Source organism: Tachypleus tridentatus, chromosome 12 (genome assembly GCF_004210375.1).
Source record: "Tachypleus tridentatus isolate NWPU-2018 chromosome 12, ASM421037v1, whole genome shotgun sequence".
Classification (NCBI taxonomy): domain Eukaryota; kingdom Metazoa; phylum Arthropoda; class Merostomata; order Xiphosura; family Limulidae; genus Tachypleus; species Tachypleus tridentatus.
This window is the reverse complement of record NC_134836.1, coordinates 102,396,989-102,419,423: the sequence shown is the minus strand read 5'-3', so window position 1 is coordinate 102,419,423 and position 22,435 is coordinate 102,396,989. Positions and strand designations below refer to the sequence as shown.

At 34.2% G+C, this 22,435-nt stretch overlaps 1 protein-coding gene across 8 annotated transcripts in view; it reads left to right on the top strand.

Annotated features, from left to right (window-relative positions):
• Positions 1 to 8,733: 8,733 nt before the first annotated feature.
• The window catches only part of LOC143234172 (coiled-coil domain-containing protein AGAP005037-like), a 417,090-nt gene continuing 403,388 nt past the window's right edge, over positions 8,734 to 22,435 (top strand). For all 8 annotated transcript variants that reach the window (XR_013018535.1, XM_076471312.1, XM_076471309.1 and 5 more), the window contains exon 1: positions 8,734 to 8,942. The gene's annotated coding sequence lies outside the window, so the exon portion shown is untranslated. The remainder of the gene's footprint in view (positions 8,943 to 22,435) is intronic.

Below are 22,435 nucleotides of genomic sequence, written 5' to 3'. Positions count from 1 at the left end.
CTAACTTTATTTAATTGTACGTGTGACATTAAAATATTTTGAAAGTGTTTCGATAATATTAAAGTGATTCCAAAGAAAGAATGGTAAAGTATGAGTTAAACAGCGGCGTTATTGTAAATTTATATACATATATATTACATGTGATTCCTCCCTGTTGCAAAAACGTATCTCCATCGACACTTGAAGCGTGTTTTCAGTGACTATTCTATTGAATTTAGTAAAAGGTGAAGTGAAACTGAGAGGTAAAGGGAAGTAATTAGGGTTGATATTAAACATTAAATCTATGTAATTACCGATAAAATGATCACTATTAACATTTATTAAAGTTTTGCGGAAGGCTTTAAAATAAAAAAAATATTAGAATTTGAATGAACAAAAACAACTATACCACATTTTTCTTAAGTATATTTGTTGATACTAAAAGCATGTTTTTTAAAAACGCTTTGATGATGGTGGAAGATATAACTGAACCAAGAAATTTAGATTTTTTGTATTGGTTTGGTTTGTTTTGAACAGCTGCAGTTTTTCTAATGAAATGTGTTATAAAACATCTTCTGGTTAAAGTTAATTTCCAATAAAAGAGACAAGAGACTTAAAATTACGAAATATGTTTTCATCAAATAAAGATGAAGATTTCGTCGTCACTATTCAAAAGTATTTGGTCCAAAACTACGTTAAAAACAAATACATTTTATTACCTTGAAACCAAATATATGTGTATACTATCATATATCAGAGAGATAAAAAATATGAGTAACGTATATTTTCGTTAATATACCAAATTATTAGATTTCTGACGAAGGCTTATATTTCAAACAGTAAATATATATTAAGAGGTCTTATTAAGAAAAAACATCAAACCTTTGTTTCATGAACGATAGATTCAGTTAGGATTCACATAATATTATGTATTGCTTTGTATTCTGTATAAACATATATATGTTATAGAAACAACAAAACATACATATAAGGGTACATTTGGATAAAGCTACTGTTAACATAACAAATAGTTGCCCATTGCATTTTTTAGAAAAACATTAATAAATCTACTTTTGTCAAAACAAAATTATACTTGACAAGAATCCTTTAAAAAACAAACTCCATTTTGGTACATTTGTAAAAACAAAAACAAAACAGAGATTATTTTACGAAAAATTATATTATTAGAAAATTTAAAACAACATTCAGTGTTACATTGCTAATTCGTTTAATATGTACAATTTACTTAATAATATTGAATAATTATTGTATTAGGTTGAGGAATAATTCGTGAACGTTTTTAAATAATTTCATTCAAGCATTACATGCAAGACTATACAATACTTCAATGCATGAACACATTACACCCAAAACATTTATTATGATACTTTATTTCATGTAATACCTAGGTATAAAGTATGCATTGTTTTAAACGAAATTGCAAGAAATTAAATGTGAAAAGCAGATGGTGTCGAAAATGCTCGATTTTGTCCACTTGACATTCCATTTAATGAGCTGAAAATGAAAGCAAAAATTAAAGACATATGAAAATCAAACACACCATCTATTAGAGCAAAAAATTATCTACCAAATGACATGAAATATTTTGCGAAAGCGTTTCATTTATAAATATATTTTTTTAACTTGAAAAAACGCTCACGAATTATTCCTCAACCCAATAATATCTGTTCCTCGTTGGTTCAACGGTAAGCTTATAGCGTGTAAATTCAGGGTACGTTCTTCGCCTTAGATACAGCATATATAACCAACTGAGTAGCATTGCACCTAACAATAGCCAGCCAATATCTGATATAAAATTAAATGACATTCATACTCAAGTTTCAATTTCAATCGCTGTTTGCAAGTTTAGGACTAGTTTGCTTTTGAAAGTTATTGAAATAGTAATATAAATATTCGTCATGTTCTAAAATATTTAAATGTATGCTACTAATGCCTGAGTGACAAATCTTTGTTGAAGGAATTAAACTGTGCATGCAATTATAAATGTAGCAGGTATTGAAGATTTTTTGTTCGGAGAGGTGTTTTGTTTTAATCCCTGCTTGCCCCACAATTCATTACATAAAAGATTTAAATTACATCTGTTGCAGTTTGTCTTGCATGCTTTGAAACATTAAACAATATAAAACTGATTAAAATTGTATCAACTCTTGGACAATGTGTTGCCTGTCTTGGTGTAACTCTATTTAAAACATACTTATATCGTTACGTTCCATCAGAATTCATTCTAATTATTCAATTTCACTAAGTGAAGACAGGACGAATTAAAAATTGCACCGTTGTTAAGCGTTATAGAGAGTATACTTAGAGTGTAGTATATCAGTTTTGGTGAAATGTCATCTTTCTATTTCATTATCCAATAAATTATCTTAGTGTGAAGTTGTGACAACTTCTAATTAAATTTATTTTGTTTTGAGTATCGCAAAAAAGCTACATGAGGGCTATCTGCGCTAGTCATCCCTAATTTAGCAGTGAAGAACTACAGGGAAGGTAACTAGCCAACTCTTAGGCTATTCTTTCGCCAAGGAATAGTGGAATTGACCGTCGCAATATAATCCCCCATGGCTGAAAGGGCGAACATGTTTAGTGGGATGGGGATACGAATACACAACCCTCAGATTGTGAGTCGAGCATCCTAACCACCCGGCCATACCGGGCCCCCAGTGGTACAGCGGTATGTCTTCGGACTTACAATGCTAGAAACAGAATTTCGATACCCGTGGTGCGCTGAGCACAGTTGGTCCACTATGTACCTTTGTGGTTAACTTCAGAGACACACACAAACTAAAATAATACTCCTTTAAATTTAATAAAATTTCGAAAATGACATTATGCTAGAAAAACAATAAAAAAAGATACGAAGAAAACAATTGAACTTTGAAGTTAAGTGGTTCTCGCGCTCTTAGTGTTATATGTCTGTGTGTTTTAATATTTTAAGTTTCTGTGTAGTATTGTCATTTGGCGTAAATTCGTTAAATATAGAAAGTATTGTTTGGTTGTTTGTTTGTTTTTTGAATTTTGCACAAAGCTACTCGAGGGCTATCTGTGCTAGCCGTCCCTAATTTAGCAGTGTAAGACTAGAGGGAAGGCAGCTAGTCATCACCACCCACCGCCAACTCTTGGGCTACTCTTTTACCAACGAATAGTGGGATTGACCGTCACATTGTAAAGCCCCCACGGCTGAAAGTGCGAGCATGTTTAGCGCGACGGGGATGCAAACCCGCGACCCTCGGATTACGAGTCGCACGCCTTAACACGCTTGGCCATGCCGGGCCTATAGAAAGTAACACTTATACAATACATTATTTATAATATTTAATTTCTTCTAACGAAATATTAGAGAAATTGGAAACTTTTTTTTTTTTGTAGTAACGAGACACACTATCTAACGTTACTCCCGGTAGCTCAGCGGCAAAACGCTAAAATTCCTGATTTGATACACGCGCAGAGAACATCATTTATGCAGCTTTACTTTTTTAACAACAAAACAAACACATTACGTATAACATGAAATGTAATACTTCTAAATAACTATCTTTTCATATTTACCGGCATGATATTTTATCTGTCTTATTGATTTTGTTTTGTATCAACTTGAAATTATGTTTATTTTCAAACATTTGGTGTTTCCCATACAACTGTACTCGTAATAATTAACCATTAGTTAGCACTTAATATAAACAAATTTTAAAAAAAGTCCTTTGAAACGTTTTGAAAATAATATTTCGCAGGCAATAATTTTCAAAGTTAGGGACAAATAAAACAGTGATTTACCACACTATACATTGATATTCCATAACTTTCAAACAAGTTGCAGGGAAGAATTGCACCTGTGCAAGTTTCTTTTGGCGAGCTCCGAGGACAAAAAGTAATTGGCAGTGGGTGGTGATGACTAGCTGCCTTCCTCTAGTCTTAAACTGCGCAGATAGCCCTCGTGTAGCTTTGCGGAAACTTCAAATCAACCCAAATCAAAGTGCAGGATCCTTTTGCTATACAAACATAAAACAGCGTGCTCAGCAAAATATTTCTGTTTGATTCAGTTTCATTTCATTCAGTGACCTCACACTCATTCACTACTAAGTCTCGAAATGTGTTGTACATAGCTAACTCTTGGGCTACTCTTTTACCAACGAAAAGTGGGGATTGACCGTAACATATAACGCTCCCACGGCTGAAAGGACGAGCATGTTTGGCGCGACGGGGATGCGAACCCGCGACCCTTAGATTACGAGTCGGACGCCTTAACACGCTTGGCCATGCCGGGCCTGTGGGAGCGTAATAACATCACCTTCAATCCCACTGTTTATTGGTAAAGAGGAGTCCAAGAATTCTGAGGTAGATTTCTTCGATTTTTGCTCATTCGGGCGTGACAGTTGTTTCATTACGTCAATATGTATGGCTTTATTTTGAGTTCCAGTATGGGTAACTTATTCGATAATGTTTAGGGGTGGGAAAGTTTCTCCGATTGTATAATTTATTTTACTGCAGAGCTCAGCTGAATTTCTTTAAGGATATCATTACATAGAATACCAGAAAATTATGATATATATAGGACAGTATTTTATGTGTGTTGTTATTCTGTGTTATTATTTGCATTATTTAATTACATAAAAACATTATTTATTCTATTAATATCATTAATATATTAAAAGGTAAGCTTAAGTTTTGTGACAAATACAATAAAAAATGAAGAAAAGACCAAGGTGTGTACTTTATTCCATCTTATTAATGTTTTTTTCATTATCCATTATTATAACAGTAAGTAAAATGTAAAAATAGAAACTTATGAGATAAAGTAAAGTTCTTTTCTTAGATAACCTGGTAATATTATGATAAATATGTATGTTTTTCATCTGTATTATTTTTTATCTTTAGATGATTTTTTCAGATACTCGAACACTTCATTTTTTAGCTTATTATAAATAAAATATTTTCTGTTGGAGAAAATAAAACAGCAAATTCTCATATAAATTAATTTCCAGCAAAGTGGATTGTATTAGTATTGTTTTCAATGGACTACATCTGCCTAGAGCTCAGAGGTAGTTGACGTTTCGGTTTCTGGTTTGAACATAAACAGGATTAATCCTTATAGTTAGTCAGGGCTCATATACAAGGACCCTCTGCTGGTGTAAGAAAAAAGTGGTGACAAGGTTATGACTTAGTGTGTTTAATGAATGGTTTGTTTGTTTTGAATTTCGCGCAAAGCTACTTGAGGGCTATCTGCGCTAGCCGTCCCTAATTTAGCAGTTTAAGACTAGAGGAAAGGCAGCTAGTCATCACTATCCACCGCCAACTCTTGGGCTACACTTTTACCAACGAAGAGTGGTATTGTCCGTCACATTACAACGTCCTCACGCCTGAAAGGGCGAGCATGTTTGGTGCGATTGGGGTTCGAACCCGCGACCCTCGGATTACGAGTCGAACGCCTTAACACGCTTGGCCATGCCGGGCCCTTAATGAATGGACATTCATAATTATGCGTAGTATGTTTTGTCTTGATTTATGGCTAACTTCGAGCAACTCCAACTCAAAGGATTTCAGTGTCGATAGCTATTTATCAAGGCATTTTTACTTATTGTGTTGTTACTGATTAAAAAAAACTTGCTAAAGAAATCAAACGATAGTATATTTCACACAAACACACACAACATTGCTTCATGCAAGGACTGAGTGTAAGAAAAATTAACTGTTTCTGTCTCAAAAACTGCAAAAAGAGTAAAAATGATTCCAGCTTTTAAAATATTGTTTTTTATTTGTTATTAAGCACAAAGCTACACAAAGAGCTATCTGTGCTCTGCTCACCACGGGTATCTAAACCCGGTTTGTAGCGGTATAAGCCCGCAGACATACCGCTTGCCACTGGGGTGGAGAGCTAAAATTTTGTCATACTTATTCATATGCGTAGACGTATGTTTCAGACAAATATGAGTAAATGTGTATTTACCGTAAAACATTTGTGTGTGTGTTCGTGTTTTTTTCTTATAGCAAAGCCACATCGGGCTATCTGCTAAGTCCATCGAGGGGAATCGAACCTCTGATTTTAGCGTTGTAAATCGGTGGACATACCGCTGTAATAGTGGGGGGCAAAACATTTGTGTTGTGAAGCAACTCAAACATTGTGCTTTTTCACAAAAACACAAACTGTGTTCCATAATTTGTATTTTTTTATTTATAGCAAAGCTGCAAAGGCTGTCTGCCACTATCTCTGATTTTTTAACAACTCATCAAAGGGAAGACAGCTGGACAATAGCACTCTGCAACTCATAATCCACACTAAGATATTTTACTGTTACTTTTATAACGCAGTCACAGCTTTAAGCGCATAGAGGAAACATGTTGTAGTATTTGAACTTCGCTTCCCTGCTCCGAAATCCATAGCTATACCATAGCTTTCCCCGTCTTCCAAAATTAAGACTTATAAACTAAAGCACGAGCAGTTGTTGTAGCAATATAAACACGTTTTTTTTGTGTTTTTTTTTCAATGACACGAATGACATACGATTTTCACTTGAATGTTTTTAAATACATTGCTGTGTCGTGAAGTCACCTTTTTATGACGAATTCCGGTTGGAACCGTTTAGGAATTGCCTGAGGTAAGTTTTAAAATAATATGTTTGTTTGATTTTCTTTTACATTATGAAGTGTACTTATATTTTTGGATGTATATAGATAGTAATTACAATCTTAATATTACAACTGTCTTATATACTGTAATAAATTGCACTGGATACAAACCAACCGAAATGAAGCAATCTGTATTTTTTACTATATAAAGAAAGACAACAACACAAAAGCACCGAACGCTACAGACTTCAGAACAATCTGTTTAATCAGTCATATCACCAACCTGTTCTTGAAAGTAATACAACACTGAATAGCAACCAAAATAGACCAGGAAGTATGCAACTTACAGAGTGGGCTCAGATCAGAATATGACTCAAGGGAAGGTATTTTAAATCTGAGAACAACCAGTGAATATTTTACAGAGGTTCAACAAAATGTAACACGCTTCCTAGAATACACTAAGACTTTCGACAGATAATCGTGGACAGAACGCTCGCGGGAGATAGGAATTGATGAGAAATGTACCACATCATCACAAAGAACTAACAACAGTAGTAAGAACAAAACAGTGAGTAACACTGGAGTTTAATATAAAATAAGGCATAAGACAGTGATGTGTATTATTAACATCTAAGACCTAGGATACGCAGATGACACACAACAACTAACTCTTCAGTGTATAAGTGTAAACTAAATGAGAAAGGAAAAGACTGTGGAATGGAAATGAATAGTAAAAAGACCAAGTCGGTGGTAGCAACTGAGAACGAAGATGTGCATATAATCATTCTAATTATAAAGAGAGCATCAGTTGAACAAATACAAATGTTTACATATATAGAACACATGAGCATTGAAGAAGGTAAGGACGATATGGAAATTCAAAGAAGAATAGAAATAGCCAGGGGTGGATTTAAGAATATGTCAAATACGTAGATGGATAACATCAAAGATTGGATGGAAAACATCATAGTAACTGTGTTAGAATATCTGAAAGAAGAGAACAATGGTGCCCATAATAGTGAACCTGTTTTGAGCAGATGACGCATGATGATGAAGACAGATTGAACAAAAGTCAACATAATGAATGTGCATGAGCCAACACATCCGAGTCCAGTATTGTTCCACCGAAGCGATTGTTTTGTTTATAACTTGATCTCATTTGTAATCGATTAAACACCAAGCTTGTATATCAAGCTGTCTTGTTTTTAGTAAAAGTTTGCTGTTTAACAGTGTATTGTTCACACACGGGACTCGCAGATCTTGTTACAGAACAACAACAAAAAATCCATAAAAAACAACAACACAAAACGGAACTACGAAACTCTACACGTCTTCATCGTTAAAATTGTAACTGTGTTTCAAACAGCATTATTGATGTCATGTGCACGTCAGGTGATGTGTAAAAAAAATGACAATTTAGTTACATTGCAACAGTGCAGGAGGAGTACTGCATGTGATTTCAGTATATTGGGGACACGTGATTAAGTCTGACAAAATGCAGGGGCCCGGCATGGCCAGGTGGTTAAGGCACTCGACTTGTAATCCGAGGGTCGCGGGTTAGAATCCCCGTTACACCAAACATGCTCGCCCTTTCACCCGTGGGGGCGTTATAATGTGACGGTCAATCCCACTATTTGTTGGAAAAAGAGTAGCCCAAGAGTTGGCAGTGGATGGTGATGACTAGCTGCCTTCCCTCTAGTCTTACACTGCGCAGATAGCCCTCGTGTAGCTTTGCGCAAACTTCAAAACAACCCAAATCAAAGTGCAGGATCCTTTTGCTATACAAACATAAAACAGCGTGCTCAGCAAAAGATTTCTGTCTGATTCAGTTTCATTTCATTCAGTGACCTCACACTCATTCACTACTAAGTCTCGAAATGTGTTGTACATAGCTGCAAATTCATGCACGCGCTATTTTACCCGTGGCTAAACCATGCCATTAATTTTAATAATACCACGAGGTTCTTTCGTTACGTTGTGATAACACCAGCTAGACACGTTAGCATGTGTGCGTCACATATTTTCATATGATTAGCAGGCCTTCGTTTTCAAATTAACCAGAGACGTGCGTGTCTGGAGAGCATAACAGAGGCCATTGTTGGGAGTTTTCACTGGTGGCGCTACAATTCATGCGCTTTCGAAACGCTGACCGTATGCATCTGCGGTGTCAGCGAGCACGCGCTCACTGTGGGATTGTGATGGGTTGATAGAGTGGGATTGGACTTAACGCAGTTGAGGCATGTTCTTAAGCAGGATAAGTCGCGAGAGTCCATATGTCTAACAACTCCATATCAGAGTGTATTTCTAAAACCAAAGCGCATATCCACCAACAAAATATAAGTAAGTCTACGAAATAGCAGGTCTGACAGATATCGGTTATGGTAAGTTGCTTGTTTACGGTTCTTAAACACCAACTTCCATGTATTAGTACATCTGAGAGTTTCCGTAAAGTACATAGCATTTTGGCGGTATTAATTCACAAATAAGAAACGTTTATGAATTTCATTGTTTATTAGAATAATACGTCGCTTTTCAGTGCTGTGTAATCCAAAGCTAAAGAAGTTTAACGTTTTCATGTAGTTTATAAACATTAATTAAATCACGACTTCATTAACCAAAGCAGAATCGTTGCTTGTATTGATTTTCAGACAGGATAGCCAGGTTCTAAAAGCGAAAACAAATAAATCAATATGTACACAGCTCTAGAGCTATGTTTCTATGTATGTATTCAAATCACATAACGTAAAGTAAATTTACAATAAGTTTTGTAGGTCAGATAGATTAAATAAAGTGCTAAGTGTGAGAGTAAGTTATGGTTTGTATTTAAGATGTTATTATCATCAATGTCTGGTGTAAGCAAACTAGCTACATAAATCACAACTAAGATTTAACCCGATAATTAATACTGCTAATTCAGTTTACCTTTTTTCTTATAATGATAAGAACGCATTGATTCATCATTTATGTAACCTAGCTGGTCGCGATATTTTCGGCCCTAATCCCAATAATATCTCATAAGTTTTGGCTAGCTAAAGTGATCTGAATTCAGAATATTCCTTTATGGAATAGTTTTAAACTTTAAAGAGTTAAACACTAGACATAAACTTAACAGTGTTTTTATTATTAAGAGCAGTGACTTCTAATTTATGTCATGTTGTTATTATTGACTCATACATACATATTTTCTGTGACATATATATATAACAGAAAATATTATTACAAAACATTCTGTAAGTTTATTACAATTCTAGATTTATTTCTAAAAACACTACTAGTTCTAGTTTTAAAGTATTAACATCGACATATAAAGGTTACCAATTAGCGGTTCTTGGAAAGGTAATATATTTATCAAAACCATAATAAGCCCAAAGTTTGAGACCATGAAAACTCAGTTACAGAAGCATTAGGAAGTTGTTTGTAACTATTAACTACGTGTACATGAAGAATATTTTAAGATGAAAGGTTTGAACCCTTCGTTGCTTACGTTTTCCACACATTATTTGCTGGATACGAGGTTATTTGTTTGTTTGTTTGTTTTTGAATTTCGCGCAAAGCTACTCGAGGGCATTCTGCGCTAGCCGTACCTAATTCAGCAGTATAAGACTAGAGGGAAGGCAGCTAGTCATCACCACCCACCGCCAACTCTTGGGCTACTCTTTTACCAACGAATAGTGGGATTGACCGTAACATTATAACGTCCCCACAGCTGAAAGGGCGAGCATGTTTAGCGCGACGGGGATGCAAACCCGCGACCCTCAGATTACGAGTCGCACGCCTTAACCCACGTGGTCATGCCAGGCCATGACGAGCTTATTTACTATAGTTCTGAAGCCTTCATAAGGCACAGTTTATTTCGCGTGGAAATTAAAGGGGTTGACTAAAAGGTAGTCATTCGTGATAAAGAGAAACCCATTTGAAGTAAAAATGTATTCTGAAGACGACTGATGTGGGTATTAGTACAGATTACCTAAGAAGGTCGAATCGTTGTTCTGCACTTTATTTTAATTAAAGTTCTAATACCCATACCAGCCATCTTGAGAATACATTAAAAGTTAGTGAGTTTTTCAGTTTATCGGGTGGTTCAATGGTAAAGATGAGTTCAAGTTCTCCATGGATCAAACAGTTTTAGAATCAATGATTTATAGCATCGACGCTGTATAATAAAAGCTTATTAGTTACAAAATATAAGTACACGTTATTTTAAAGCTTCAAGGAATGTCTTTTAATTAACAAGTTTTTTTCTATTTTATTACTAGAAGATATTAACTTCTACAAGATAGCAAGGAAATTTCTGTTTTGGTTACAGCGTGGAAAAAAATATTTCATTGTTTTTGTAAACTGAGGCACATTAAACCTTAACGTGTTTTCGTTATGAATGCATTCTAAAAATACAGCCAAGATCTGTGGTCTTAGGCATAATTAAAGAGATTATTTGCACAATATAGAATCTGTTATATTATAAATCTTAGTAGTTTCTTTATGTTTGTTTGCTGTATAAGCACAATGCTATACAATGTGCTATCTGTGCTCTGCACACTGCGAGTTTCGAAATTAGATTTTTTGCGTGAATAAGCTCCCTGATTTAACGCTCAGGAGATATTTCCTGTTGAGATTTATTATAATCTCTTGCACAAACAATTTAAATATACTACAACAGTGATATGCAGACCAGTAATAATTAAACAGTAAATGGGCAAACGCCAAATTTCATAAATGAGAAGTTAGCAAACATCGTATTTCTTAGATAATAAGTGGGTAAACATCGTCTCCTCCTAACGAGATGTGGGTAAACGCCGTATCTCCCCTCTAAAAAAAACAACCAACAAAGTTGGCAACTAGGATTAAAAACTATGTTTTCTCTCAACTACATACTCTAGTTTATTTTTTAAACTAAGCTTATGAATAATTTTCAAGGCTTGCATTTTCATATTAGACCCATTTTATGAATTAGATCTGAGTATGGGCCCGGCATGGCCAAGTGTGTTAAGGCGTTCGACTCGTAATCCGAGGATCGCGGGTTCGAATCCCGGTCGCACCAAAACATGCTCGACCTTTCAGCCATGGGGGCGTTATAATGTGATGGTCAATCCCAATATTCGTAGGTAAAAGAGTAGCCCAAGAGTTGGCGGTGGGGGGTGATGACTATCTGCCTTCCCTCTAGTCTTACACTACTTAATTAGGGACGGTTAGCGCAGATACCCCTCGAGTAGCTTTGCGCAAAATTCAAAACAAACAAACAAACAAGATCTTAGTATTTTCTTTGTACTTTGTTTAAATATGTTTAGGACTCTGTTGAACCATTTTCATGAATTAAGAGTTTCCAAACTAGACATGGTTTAAGGTTAAAACTTTGTCGTTTCTGCTGAATACAGCTACTTTCTCTGTTCTGTTCACTCCTGTTTAAGAATCTATTAAATAAAACTTTAGTTAATTAAGACCTTTCAGATTGTCTCTCTCAGTGAACTAACATTGGTCATTAAAGATACTTAGAGCGAATGTGATCTTTTGTTTCTTATCTGAACAAAATTACCATAAGAGATACGCGGAAGTGCAATAAAAAGTCAAATTAAAGTGAAAGACACTTAATAGTCCTAGTCTCTAATGTAATATTTTATCTAATTGTTCAGTATGAAAAACTACTTTTGGATGATGTCTGATGAATTTATTCAGCACACGTGAGAGTGGAATAAGAATTATCAAGAGTAGAATACATTAAAAGTTCTATGCTTTAAGCTAATTTTTATTATGATAAATAATGTTTTCTCAGGGCTAATTTCAAGGATTCCGGAGGGCTTACTTAAGAAATTTGAGAGATTGATTTTCGATATGTACCAATGAAGTTTATCAACGTACCAAAAGAAAGTCCAGACAGTTAACTTGTTTATTTAGAATTAATTTTCATTTAAATCCATTAGTTGTTTACTGAGTTCGCCATAGGTTTGCTACCATATACATGCATTTATTTTTCACATATTATAAACTTTCAAGTAATTCGATTTCTTTAACAAACGGAATTATTGCGTTTTGGCAGTGACACATGCTTATTTATCAAGTATTCACCAGAATGAAGTCACGTGCACTAGCCTATATATATATAAAATATATATATTTTTGACTGAACCTTGGATTTAGTAATTTCGACAGCAAATAAAGGTTTTATGATATCGTTCATTTTGTATGAGCGACGTTTTCATAAGCTAACAAATTTCTGAATGGAACTTTTTTATCAGGAATAATTGTTTTACATTGAGCCTTCAGGCACCGTCATTCAGTTTTTTCTTGTATTTTTCACTTAGAAAAGTCGAAAATAATTTACATTGTAATTCTCTTGTACATTTGAATATTTTACTTGTGGAACTCATAACAAGTCTGATGTTAAATGAAAAACTATTGACATGTAATATAACTTTTCTATGCTTGTTTTGAACCAGGTTATTACCATTCACCCAGAGTCATACGTTGAGTAATGATAACTCGCGTTAGGAAACGTGCTAGATAAACGAGAGAATTCTTAAAGGGCTTTAATTCTTTTTTTATTTTTTTGTGGGCTGGAAGTAACCCAGTTATTCAGCGTGTAAACTGTGAATCTGAAGATCTTTGGATAATGGTCTGTTACCGTAAAATCGCGTTTAGTACTTTGAGGCTCTGTAAAAGTGAGAGTCAAATTCCACTATTTGATTAGATAAACTCAAGAGCTGGCAGTTGGTGATAATGACCAGCTTATTAATTAAAATTATAGGCCGATATATATATATATGTAGATAGCCATTATGTAGCATTACGTGAATATTCGTAACAAATAAATCTTTTGTTGCATATCTTAGTCTTGCTTATGGTGTGACAGACCAGAAAAGTACTATTCGATATTATTTTAAAAGTCATAGACTGGTCTGAATTTCGCGCAAACATACACGAGGTTATGTGTGCTAGCTGTTCCTCTTGCAGTAGTGATTAATTATAGGTTAAGCGGCTAGTCAACACCAACCACCGCCATCTGTTCTAACTAATACTGAAATTGACCATCACATTATAATGTCTCCATCGCTGAAAGGGCATTATGTTTGATGGCGGGATTCGAATCCACGACCCACAGATTGCGAATCGAGTGCCCTAATTTTTAGGCTATGCCACGCCCTAAATGTCAACGAGTCTTTTCTAATAACATAAGTTTTAAAATATGTTTGTAATAACCATTTAACCCAAGAATTACTGGTAGTGTTATGAGGCCCCATCGAATTTATAATCACACTTTTCTATCATATTTATTCATGAAGTTGCCTATAGGTTCATAACGTTGTTGGTCTTAAGGTTTCTAATAGAATATGAATCACAAAAACAAATGTAAACAGAAAAGTATTATCAATAGTGCAATTAACCTTATCCATTACTGGTGAGGTTCCCTATGTATTTTACTTAGAAATTTAACGATTTCACCCATTTTATTTGTTTAGGTATTGGTTTTGATTTCTTAGTGCAAAAATAACACAATGGGGAGATATGAACCATATATTTTAACATTGTAAGTCCGTAACCTTATCACTGACGCACCGGGGGAATATTTGAGTAATTTTACACTTCCAGTATAATGAAAGCCTGAAACATAAAAATCCTAAAACATAAAAATTATTCAGTATGATACAACATGTGTACCCTGTTGGTAGTGAATAGTTTAAAAACAAGTCAATAATTTGTTGGTCATCGTTTTACTTGATAGTCACAAAATTCAGGAAAATGGTCAATTTGTACTTGGTACTATTACATTACCGCAAATGTGATAACTGATTTACTATATGTTTAAGCAATAGGGGCATTTTGTTAATAATGTTCTTGGGTATTTTGAGGAATTATCATCACTGTGGTTTTTATTCAATATGATTTTATATCTTACAATTTAAAGAACACTTTTCTACATCATATTTTCGAATACAAATGCGTTAGATCATTGTTGATAGTACATCAGCTACAGAATGTTTTCACAGTCTGAAAAATGAACCAGGAAAAGCAGCTTAAAAAAAATTAAAAGGTGAAGACAATAGTCCATCCACGTTTCTGCATTCTAACTAATGTATCTGGCTTACAAAGCAAAGTTCACACGCAGCTTTCCAAAGGCAACGATTCCACAACAATACATGCGTTTCAACATTCATGCCCAGATGCAACGTTTCTCAGGTGGTGGTAATTTTCCAAAGGATTTTTGTGCGCTCCTATTTCAATATCACATGATGAGCACGCACTTAGTTATGGTTTTTTTTCGGTTTGCTCTGACTGAAACTTTCAAGAAATTGTGTTGAATAGAAATGGTGACGTCGTTCTCTGAACGAGCTTCCCCCTAGGTGGAAATAGATTGCCGATAATTCAACTAATAAGCTAATTCTTAGAAAACTTTGCCAAGGTTATCACTATTTGCCAAAATATAGGTGAATTTTATATTGCTTTATATTGGAAACACAGACTAATCCTTCTTCGCTGGTGACACTATTAACTCTAACGACAGTCAGATACCAAAACTTCTTATGGTTTCATGAATTACCAGATTGCTTCTCTTGCAAGGTTTCAGTTTATTTATAACAGTTTGAAATGGTAAATGTAAAGCATCAACGTTAATCTTCTAGGAAGTTTGAAAAATGTGTAGTAAAAACATTATAGAATAGTTGCACAGATTATATGTATCAGTTGGATAGCGTTACGTAGATCGAAAGGAAGATAGATAAATATACTAAGTTGTCTTCTCAAAGTAGGCTTAGCAAGATTATTTGCACACATTTGAACCTAAGATGCACGTATGATTCAGAACATTTAATAGTGGAGTGAAAATTGTTGCACTAGCGGAGCAGTTGTTTTAATCCAATTTAGTTTTCGTTTTAAAATTTTAAATATTGCATCTTATTACATAAGAGTTGTAAGAATACTTACACAAGAGCTTAAAACAGTAGGATAAACATGCATTTGAATAAATGAGCTGCGTTTTAGGATCTTCATGATTTTATGAGTTTTTTTTTCAATTTATACCCAATATAAGAAATAAGTTACGCTTAATTAGTAGGTGATATTATCTTATTTTAAGGTATTTTTAACTTTTATAACTTAATTTGAAGTTCTTTTTTTTCTACTTTAGTCATATAAGTTAAACGAGTGTGTTTTGCGTGCGTGTTTTTCTTATAGCTAAGCCACATCGGGTTACTTGCTGTGTCAACTGAAGAGAGTAAGTTAAGATATTTAATAAAATGTTTACGGCCTTGATCAGACTGGTTTAGAAGAACATCTTGGTACAGATTAGTCTGAAATTCGTTGGAGCTCAGTGGCCAGTTTTCTAGTGATACAATAACAAAATGAATATTTCTAAGCTACATGTGTTCCTTGAGAGTGTAGACGACAGTAACACGTACCAATAAAACTTGGTTTGGAGCAGAGAAGTTCTGCTTTGAGTAAGAAAACTGAAGTGAAACTCATGAATTCAGTTAGAAATATTTGTAATGCAATATGTGTTCATCGAGTATACATTTCATTTATTTTGAACTTAGATCAGTTTTCTCTTATATTGTGAAATTCTATGAGTTTTTCGATGAAACAATGACAGGTTACAGTGTTGACACTAGTTTTGCGGATAAGTGTCAAGTTGTAGAAAGATACTGGACTCGAGGGTGTAGTGTAAGTATAAGGTATGTATATATGTTCACGTTTGATTGTGTTGCTTTTGAGTTCAGTGCTCACCATGTGTGTGGATGGATCTTCGATTTTTGGAGTTATAAGTGCGCAAGCTGAAAAGGTATATACAAACACACACATATGTATGTTATAACCAGGTTATGAAATGGTTATTAAAAGTTTTAATTTCAAGTTTAATTTTTTAAAAAGTAAACAAATATATATTTTCATTTTTGTAATGATAAAGATGTGAATTTCATTTTAAGTTACGAGACGTTCTTTGATATCAGGTTTGTAGATATTTAGAAGTAAATTTTCCCTGTCTGTTTTATGAAATATGATATCACAAACTCCAGATTCTTTTGAGCATGTACTTGTTTCTGTTTAATATGTTTGTTCTTGTGGAATAGTAAGTATCTATGTTTACATTGTGTATTAATGATAGCCCCTTATGTAGTTGCAGTTTATGCTTAGTTAATTGTATTCAATACGTCAATGAAGCTCGACTTTCGTCATTTAGATGATTCATTTTTTATTTTCGTATCGAAAATGCAGCTCTCTGGTAACATAAACTTACATCAACCTTTTGACGTATTAGCTTTAATGTATTTTTATTAGGTGTTTTAAGTATATTTTTAATTGCAGACATATTTTTATTTGTTTTGATTCATGATGGGTAGTCGAAGTCTAGATTTTTTGTATATAAAGACTCTTTAAATCTATGCTTTTTATAATTTCACCAATAAGTATGATTTTTTAAATATTGGTTTTAGTAAATCTTGAAATTGATCTATCTATGAGAGACTAAACTCTCCAAACCTGGTATAAAATATAATTACCTTGTGTTTGTCCTTAAGTCACTGTCTGAAGATTTAGATGGCATATGTGCGTGCGTGTATATATATATATTGCATAGTGGGATTGAAAGTGCGAGCATGTTTGGTGTGACGAAGATTCGAACCCGCGACCCTCAGATTACGAGTTTAGCGCCTTAATTGCCTGGCCATGCCGAGCCGCTACACAATAAACTATCTGTGCTGTTCCTACCACGGGTATCGAAACTCGGTTTTTGGTGTTATAAACATTCAGACTTGCCGCTGAGCCCCTGGTGGTACTATCTACAGTAATTTTTAATGTAATAAAATATAATCAAGGTTTACAATAGTAAAAAAAAAATCCAATAAGGAGGAACATCTTCGGATACAGATGTTATTCTTCTATATCCTTTCAACGTCCCCCACATACATTTCTGTACATCAAGGTGATGTACAACTATATTTATCACTTGACTGGCTACGTTGAGCTACATGTTACGATAGTCTTACGCTGTAAGTTAATTGTACTTGTGCAAAACACTTCTTTTCAGGTGCTCGGCTTTACGGCACAAAGAGTTTAATTTGCACATTTTTAATATAAAACGTTAATTCTATATGGTTATGAACCAACTATATTTTGCGTACGTGATGCGAAAGGGATATATGGCTCCATTAACCCAGTGATTGTGTAACATTCGTATGCGCAGTATCACATAAGAGTTCGGTTAAAAGTTAATATCATATATACACTAATTCGTATAAGCAGCTTGCCATTCTTAGAATGGTAAGTAATGTGAAGGTATTGTTACAAACTCTTTCAGACGTTATTTTCAGTTTTATTTGTTGTTGTTTTTTCAAATTAGGGAAAAAATTATTTACATTTCAACTTCTAGAATACATTTATTAAAATAAGCGTTAACGCCTGTAAATTAATATCAGACAGTATTCGAATTTCGATGACAAAATTCTTAGTAAATGAATTTTATGCATGTATTCTAAAGATAAGTGGTATGTGTATTACAACTTTAATTAAAGTAAAGTACAAAACAACGTTTCGGCCTTCTGGACGCAAGAACAATGGAGGAAGGTGTTATTTAGTGACGAGACTCACTTCCTCGTACAAGGTCAACGAAGTCTGCATGTTTGCAGATCTCCAGGTGAGAAACTTCGAGAATCGCCCATCAATCAGTTCGTAAAACATCCCTTAAAGAAGATGTTTTGGGGCTTTTTTCATCTACTATGGCGTCGGAGACTTAGATATCGTAGATGGTATGATGCGAGGACCATAGTACATCGAAGGTTTGCAGAGAAGTGTCGTTCCAGAAGTGAAAAAGAGATTTCCAGATGGATCTGGCATTTTTCAGCAAGATCTGGCTTCGTGCCACAAATCAAAATTTGTGAAGAATTTTATGACTACAATACGAATAAAGGTGCTGGACTGGCCTGAAAACTCTCCGGACTTAAATCCTATTGAAAATATTTGGGCGATTTGTAAAGAAAGACTTCGGGGAAAAGACTGTACTACGAAAGATAAGCTAATTGCGATGTGATCCAAAAATTAGTAAAGATTGCAGTAAACTCGTGGACTCGATGCCAAAGCGGATTAATGATCTTCTGAAAAATGAAGGCGGTCATTTCATGTATTAATTTGTGAGTAATTTTTGGATTCTTAGAAATAAAACTCAAAAAATTGAAAAAAATCGTAATTTCCCGTCTTGTTTCAATTAATTTGCACAAGGGTGTATATCCATCCCGACAGCCTTAAAATTATTTACATTAGTGTGCTTGGATTTCCACCCTTGCATAACAAAGCAAGTACGGGGGGTACTTTATACCAGCGGTTCCTAATTAAACTTTTAAGTTTTGGATCCTCAAGACCTTAGACACTCTAGCTGAGGATCCCCACATGATTCAATAGAACTTTTAAATAATAGCCTTTCGGAGTTACCTTACTTCCATTGCAACGGTTTTGTTGTTAAGCATACATCTACTGGTTTGCCCACAACAGGTATTAAAACCTGATTTTTAGCGTGGTAATCATTGTTGTACTTATTGTAATTGATAAAATTCTCGATGATCGTTGTTTGACTACAAAGTTATACAACGGACTAGCTGCGTTTTGTTCATTTTAGAGAACTGAGCCCAGGATTTTTGTGTTCGAAGCCTATAAACGTACCGCTGACCCATCTGGGGATTACGTTGGGGAAGTGATAAAGAGAATATTGCTTGATATTCTGAGACCCTCTAGATTTTTTGTGGCTCCAGTTTGAAAATTATTGTTCACAGAAGTTAATACATGGCTAAGTTTATGAACATTCAACGATAAAAATATTCAGCCTGTTCATCTATAAGCGAATTTTAGTGAATTACGGATCATAAAAAGATGTTTTTGTTAAAGCTTATGGTACAAAATGATGTACGAGAAATTTCTAGTTTAAAAATTATATCATCATAAATACGTCAGAATTAAAGTGTAAAAGAGAAGAGGAAACCGAAAGAAAATGATTTTTCCTGAACTCAAAAAAAGAGCAAAGTACGTTTTTATTCTGATCAAACAGTGACGATTTGAAGCTTTTAATGCATTTACTGTAACTGTATAGTCTACGTCTTTTGTTTGTTTCAGTTTAACTAACATACCACTGTGCGTTTCAAGCAGCAACATGTGTATTTACGAGCGCCCGACTATAACAGCACGTTTAACGAGTGAAACATAGGGAAGGTATACGTATGATCAAATGGTTTGGAAGAAAGGATGAAACACAGCATGCGTGAAGTGTCTGATTATACATAATTATTAATTTCTAGAGCATTTAATATTTACTCCTTCCCCCCATTACTAAGCAAAGTTTAATCTTCTGATTCTCTTTCGACTAATAGAGACTAAAAACGAAATATCTGTTGTTTTTTCTGTGGTAGGAATATATATAGTTGGAAACAAATGATCACACAGGGGGCACTTTGTTCCTGACAGTTCCGTCGACACGACTAAAACCCCAGAAGAGACTAATTAGCACCTAATCAAACGAATTTCCACGTATATTATACTGTATAATATGATTTAATTTTTGGCGTTTTTTACCCTCCTAAGAAAGAAATACAAGACGTGGATGTTGAATGAAATATTAAGACGCTCTAACCTTAGATTTGTTATATATACATAAAGAAATAAGTGGGAGCACGAATAAAGCGTCAGTAGTAAACAGAAATAAATTTACCATAAATTGCTGTCAGCATGTTTTACACTCTCACATAGCAGAACAAACGTCCTTTGTACACGAATGAACGTTTTGCCTGTTATATAATAGCTGTTTTACAAGAGGCGTGCGACACAATACGACCTTTATATAAACGTAGTTTAACTAAACGTATCTGAGGTCGAGTCATCTTCTGAAGCATTCGCTGATTTTAATTATCATTTTTTTAAACGAATAATGGTTTTGACTATTAGTTTACCGTATCTGTTTTACATTTCCGATTTTTAAAACTTATATAAGACGTTTCTATATATATATACATAACCATAAAAGTGCATGTTATACACGTTTTTTTAAAATTGTCGTTGTTACGATGACGTATGGTATTCAACGGGATATCGTTTTACGTTGTTGTACCTGTACAATGTTTCAGTTCGTATTTTATATTTCTGATCATTATAATTCTGTTATTATAACAAAATTTATAGCGTACATTTCTGTGCGCTGTCATGTTCATGAGTCATAAGAGAATGTATAAACTATATGTTTTGTCTTTCATATAATTATCCTTGGATCTGCTTAAACTTCACTTGTTAAGACGCCATTACATGCCCTCCGCTAATACAGCGGTATGTCTACTGATTTTCAACGCTAAAATCAGGGGTTCGATTCCTCTCGGTGGGCTCAGCAGATAGCCCGATGTGGCTTTACTATAAGAAATCACACACGCGCCAATATATTTGTATTTTGTTACTCTTATAGATTCTAAAGCGATGAAACAGCATTTACTACACTTTCGAATGAGATACGTTGCAATTATTTGATGCAGTTTATGGTAAAAAGAAAAAAACTAATTTATTTATGATGTAAATCCGCATTTACATTTAACTTTGAAATTAAATGTATAAGTGAAGTTCAAATTAAAACCATAAATCAAAGGAGGTTTATATTATAGTCAGCTAGCAATGCAAACGTTTGATTTGGTTTGTTTTGAATTTTGCGCAAAGCTACTCGAGGGCTATCTGCGCTAGCCGTCCCTAATTTAGCAGTGTAACACTATAGAGAAGGTAGCTAGTTGTCACCACCCACCGCCAACTCTTGGGCTATTCTTTTACTAACGAATAGTGAGATTGACCGTCACATTATAACGCCCCCACTGCTGAAAGGACTAGCATGTTTCGTGTGACGTGGATTCGAACCCGGAATCCTCAGATTACGAGTCGAACGCCTTAACCACCTGGCCATGCTGGGCCCGTGGTTTTGTGGTTTGTTTTTAATTTGCACTTTAAAATGGTATGTATACTTGTAAATGCTAATTGGTACAAACTTGAAAGGTACCTCACACTTTTATTCAATATATTACTTAAGCTCGGGCTTTTCATGTCAGTAAGTAGTGTTGGTTGCTGTCCGGCCTTTGTCCTGGGAGAACAGTCAAATGTTCGGTTACTATGGCTACGGTAACTAAGAGAGTGTTTATATTGATGCTGAAGTAATTTTTGTATCTTGTTTACATGAACTGAGATTAAAATGGAGTTGTTTTTATAAGCCTCGAACCAAATATTTCTGTTTGCAATAGTTTTTGCATTAGTATGTTTTGTAAATGGGAATATATCATATAATTGTGGAAGGTGCTTAATACGTAATAAACCTGGAGAGATATACGAGAATTAGATAAATATAGAAAGTTCAAGATTCACCTAGTGTTAATATACTTTACGAAAATGAGTGATTTTTTGTACACGAAATATTAGTTTGAGAACTAATAAGCTTTGTGCGGTATGTATACATATATATAATTACTTATGATTTGATGGCCATCGTGTTCCACTAAAAGTAATCATGTTAAACATGTACTTTGACATTTCGAATACAACAAGGAAATAAAAACAAGTTACTTTAATCTTGAAGGTGTTCATAGTGCATGTGGGCTGTTTCTCACAGTTTTCATCTAATGTTAAAGGTCAGCTACATAATACCATCTAATTCAAGAAAAGGACGAGATGGAACACATGTTATCACAACAAGACTTTTTACAAATTACAAATAATTTATTCATTTTTTCTACCTATATAAAGTAATCCGATCTTTAGTGATAAATATCTAGAAGAAACTTGATTTCGTATACAAATAAGGGCTATGTTGCTTTAACTGTATCAATTAATAATAACGTCTTAATTATTACTGCTTAAGTTAGCTTTAAAACAAAACACAATTACAATA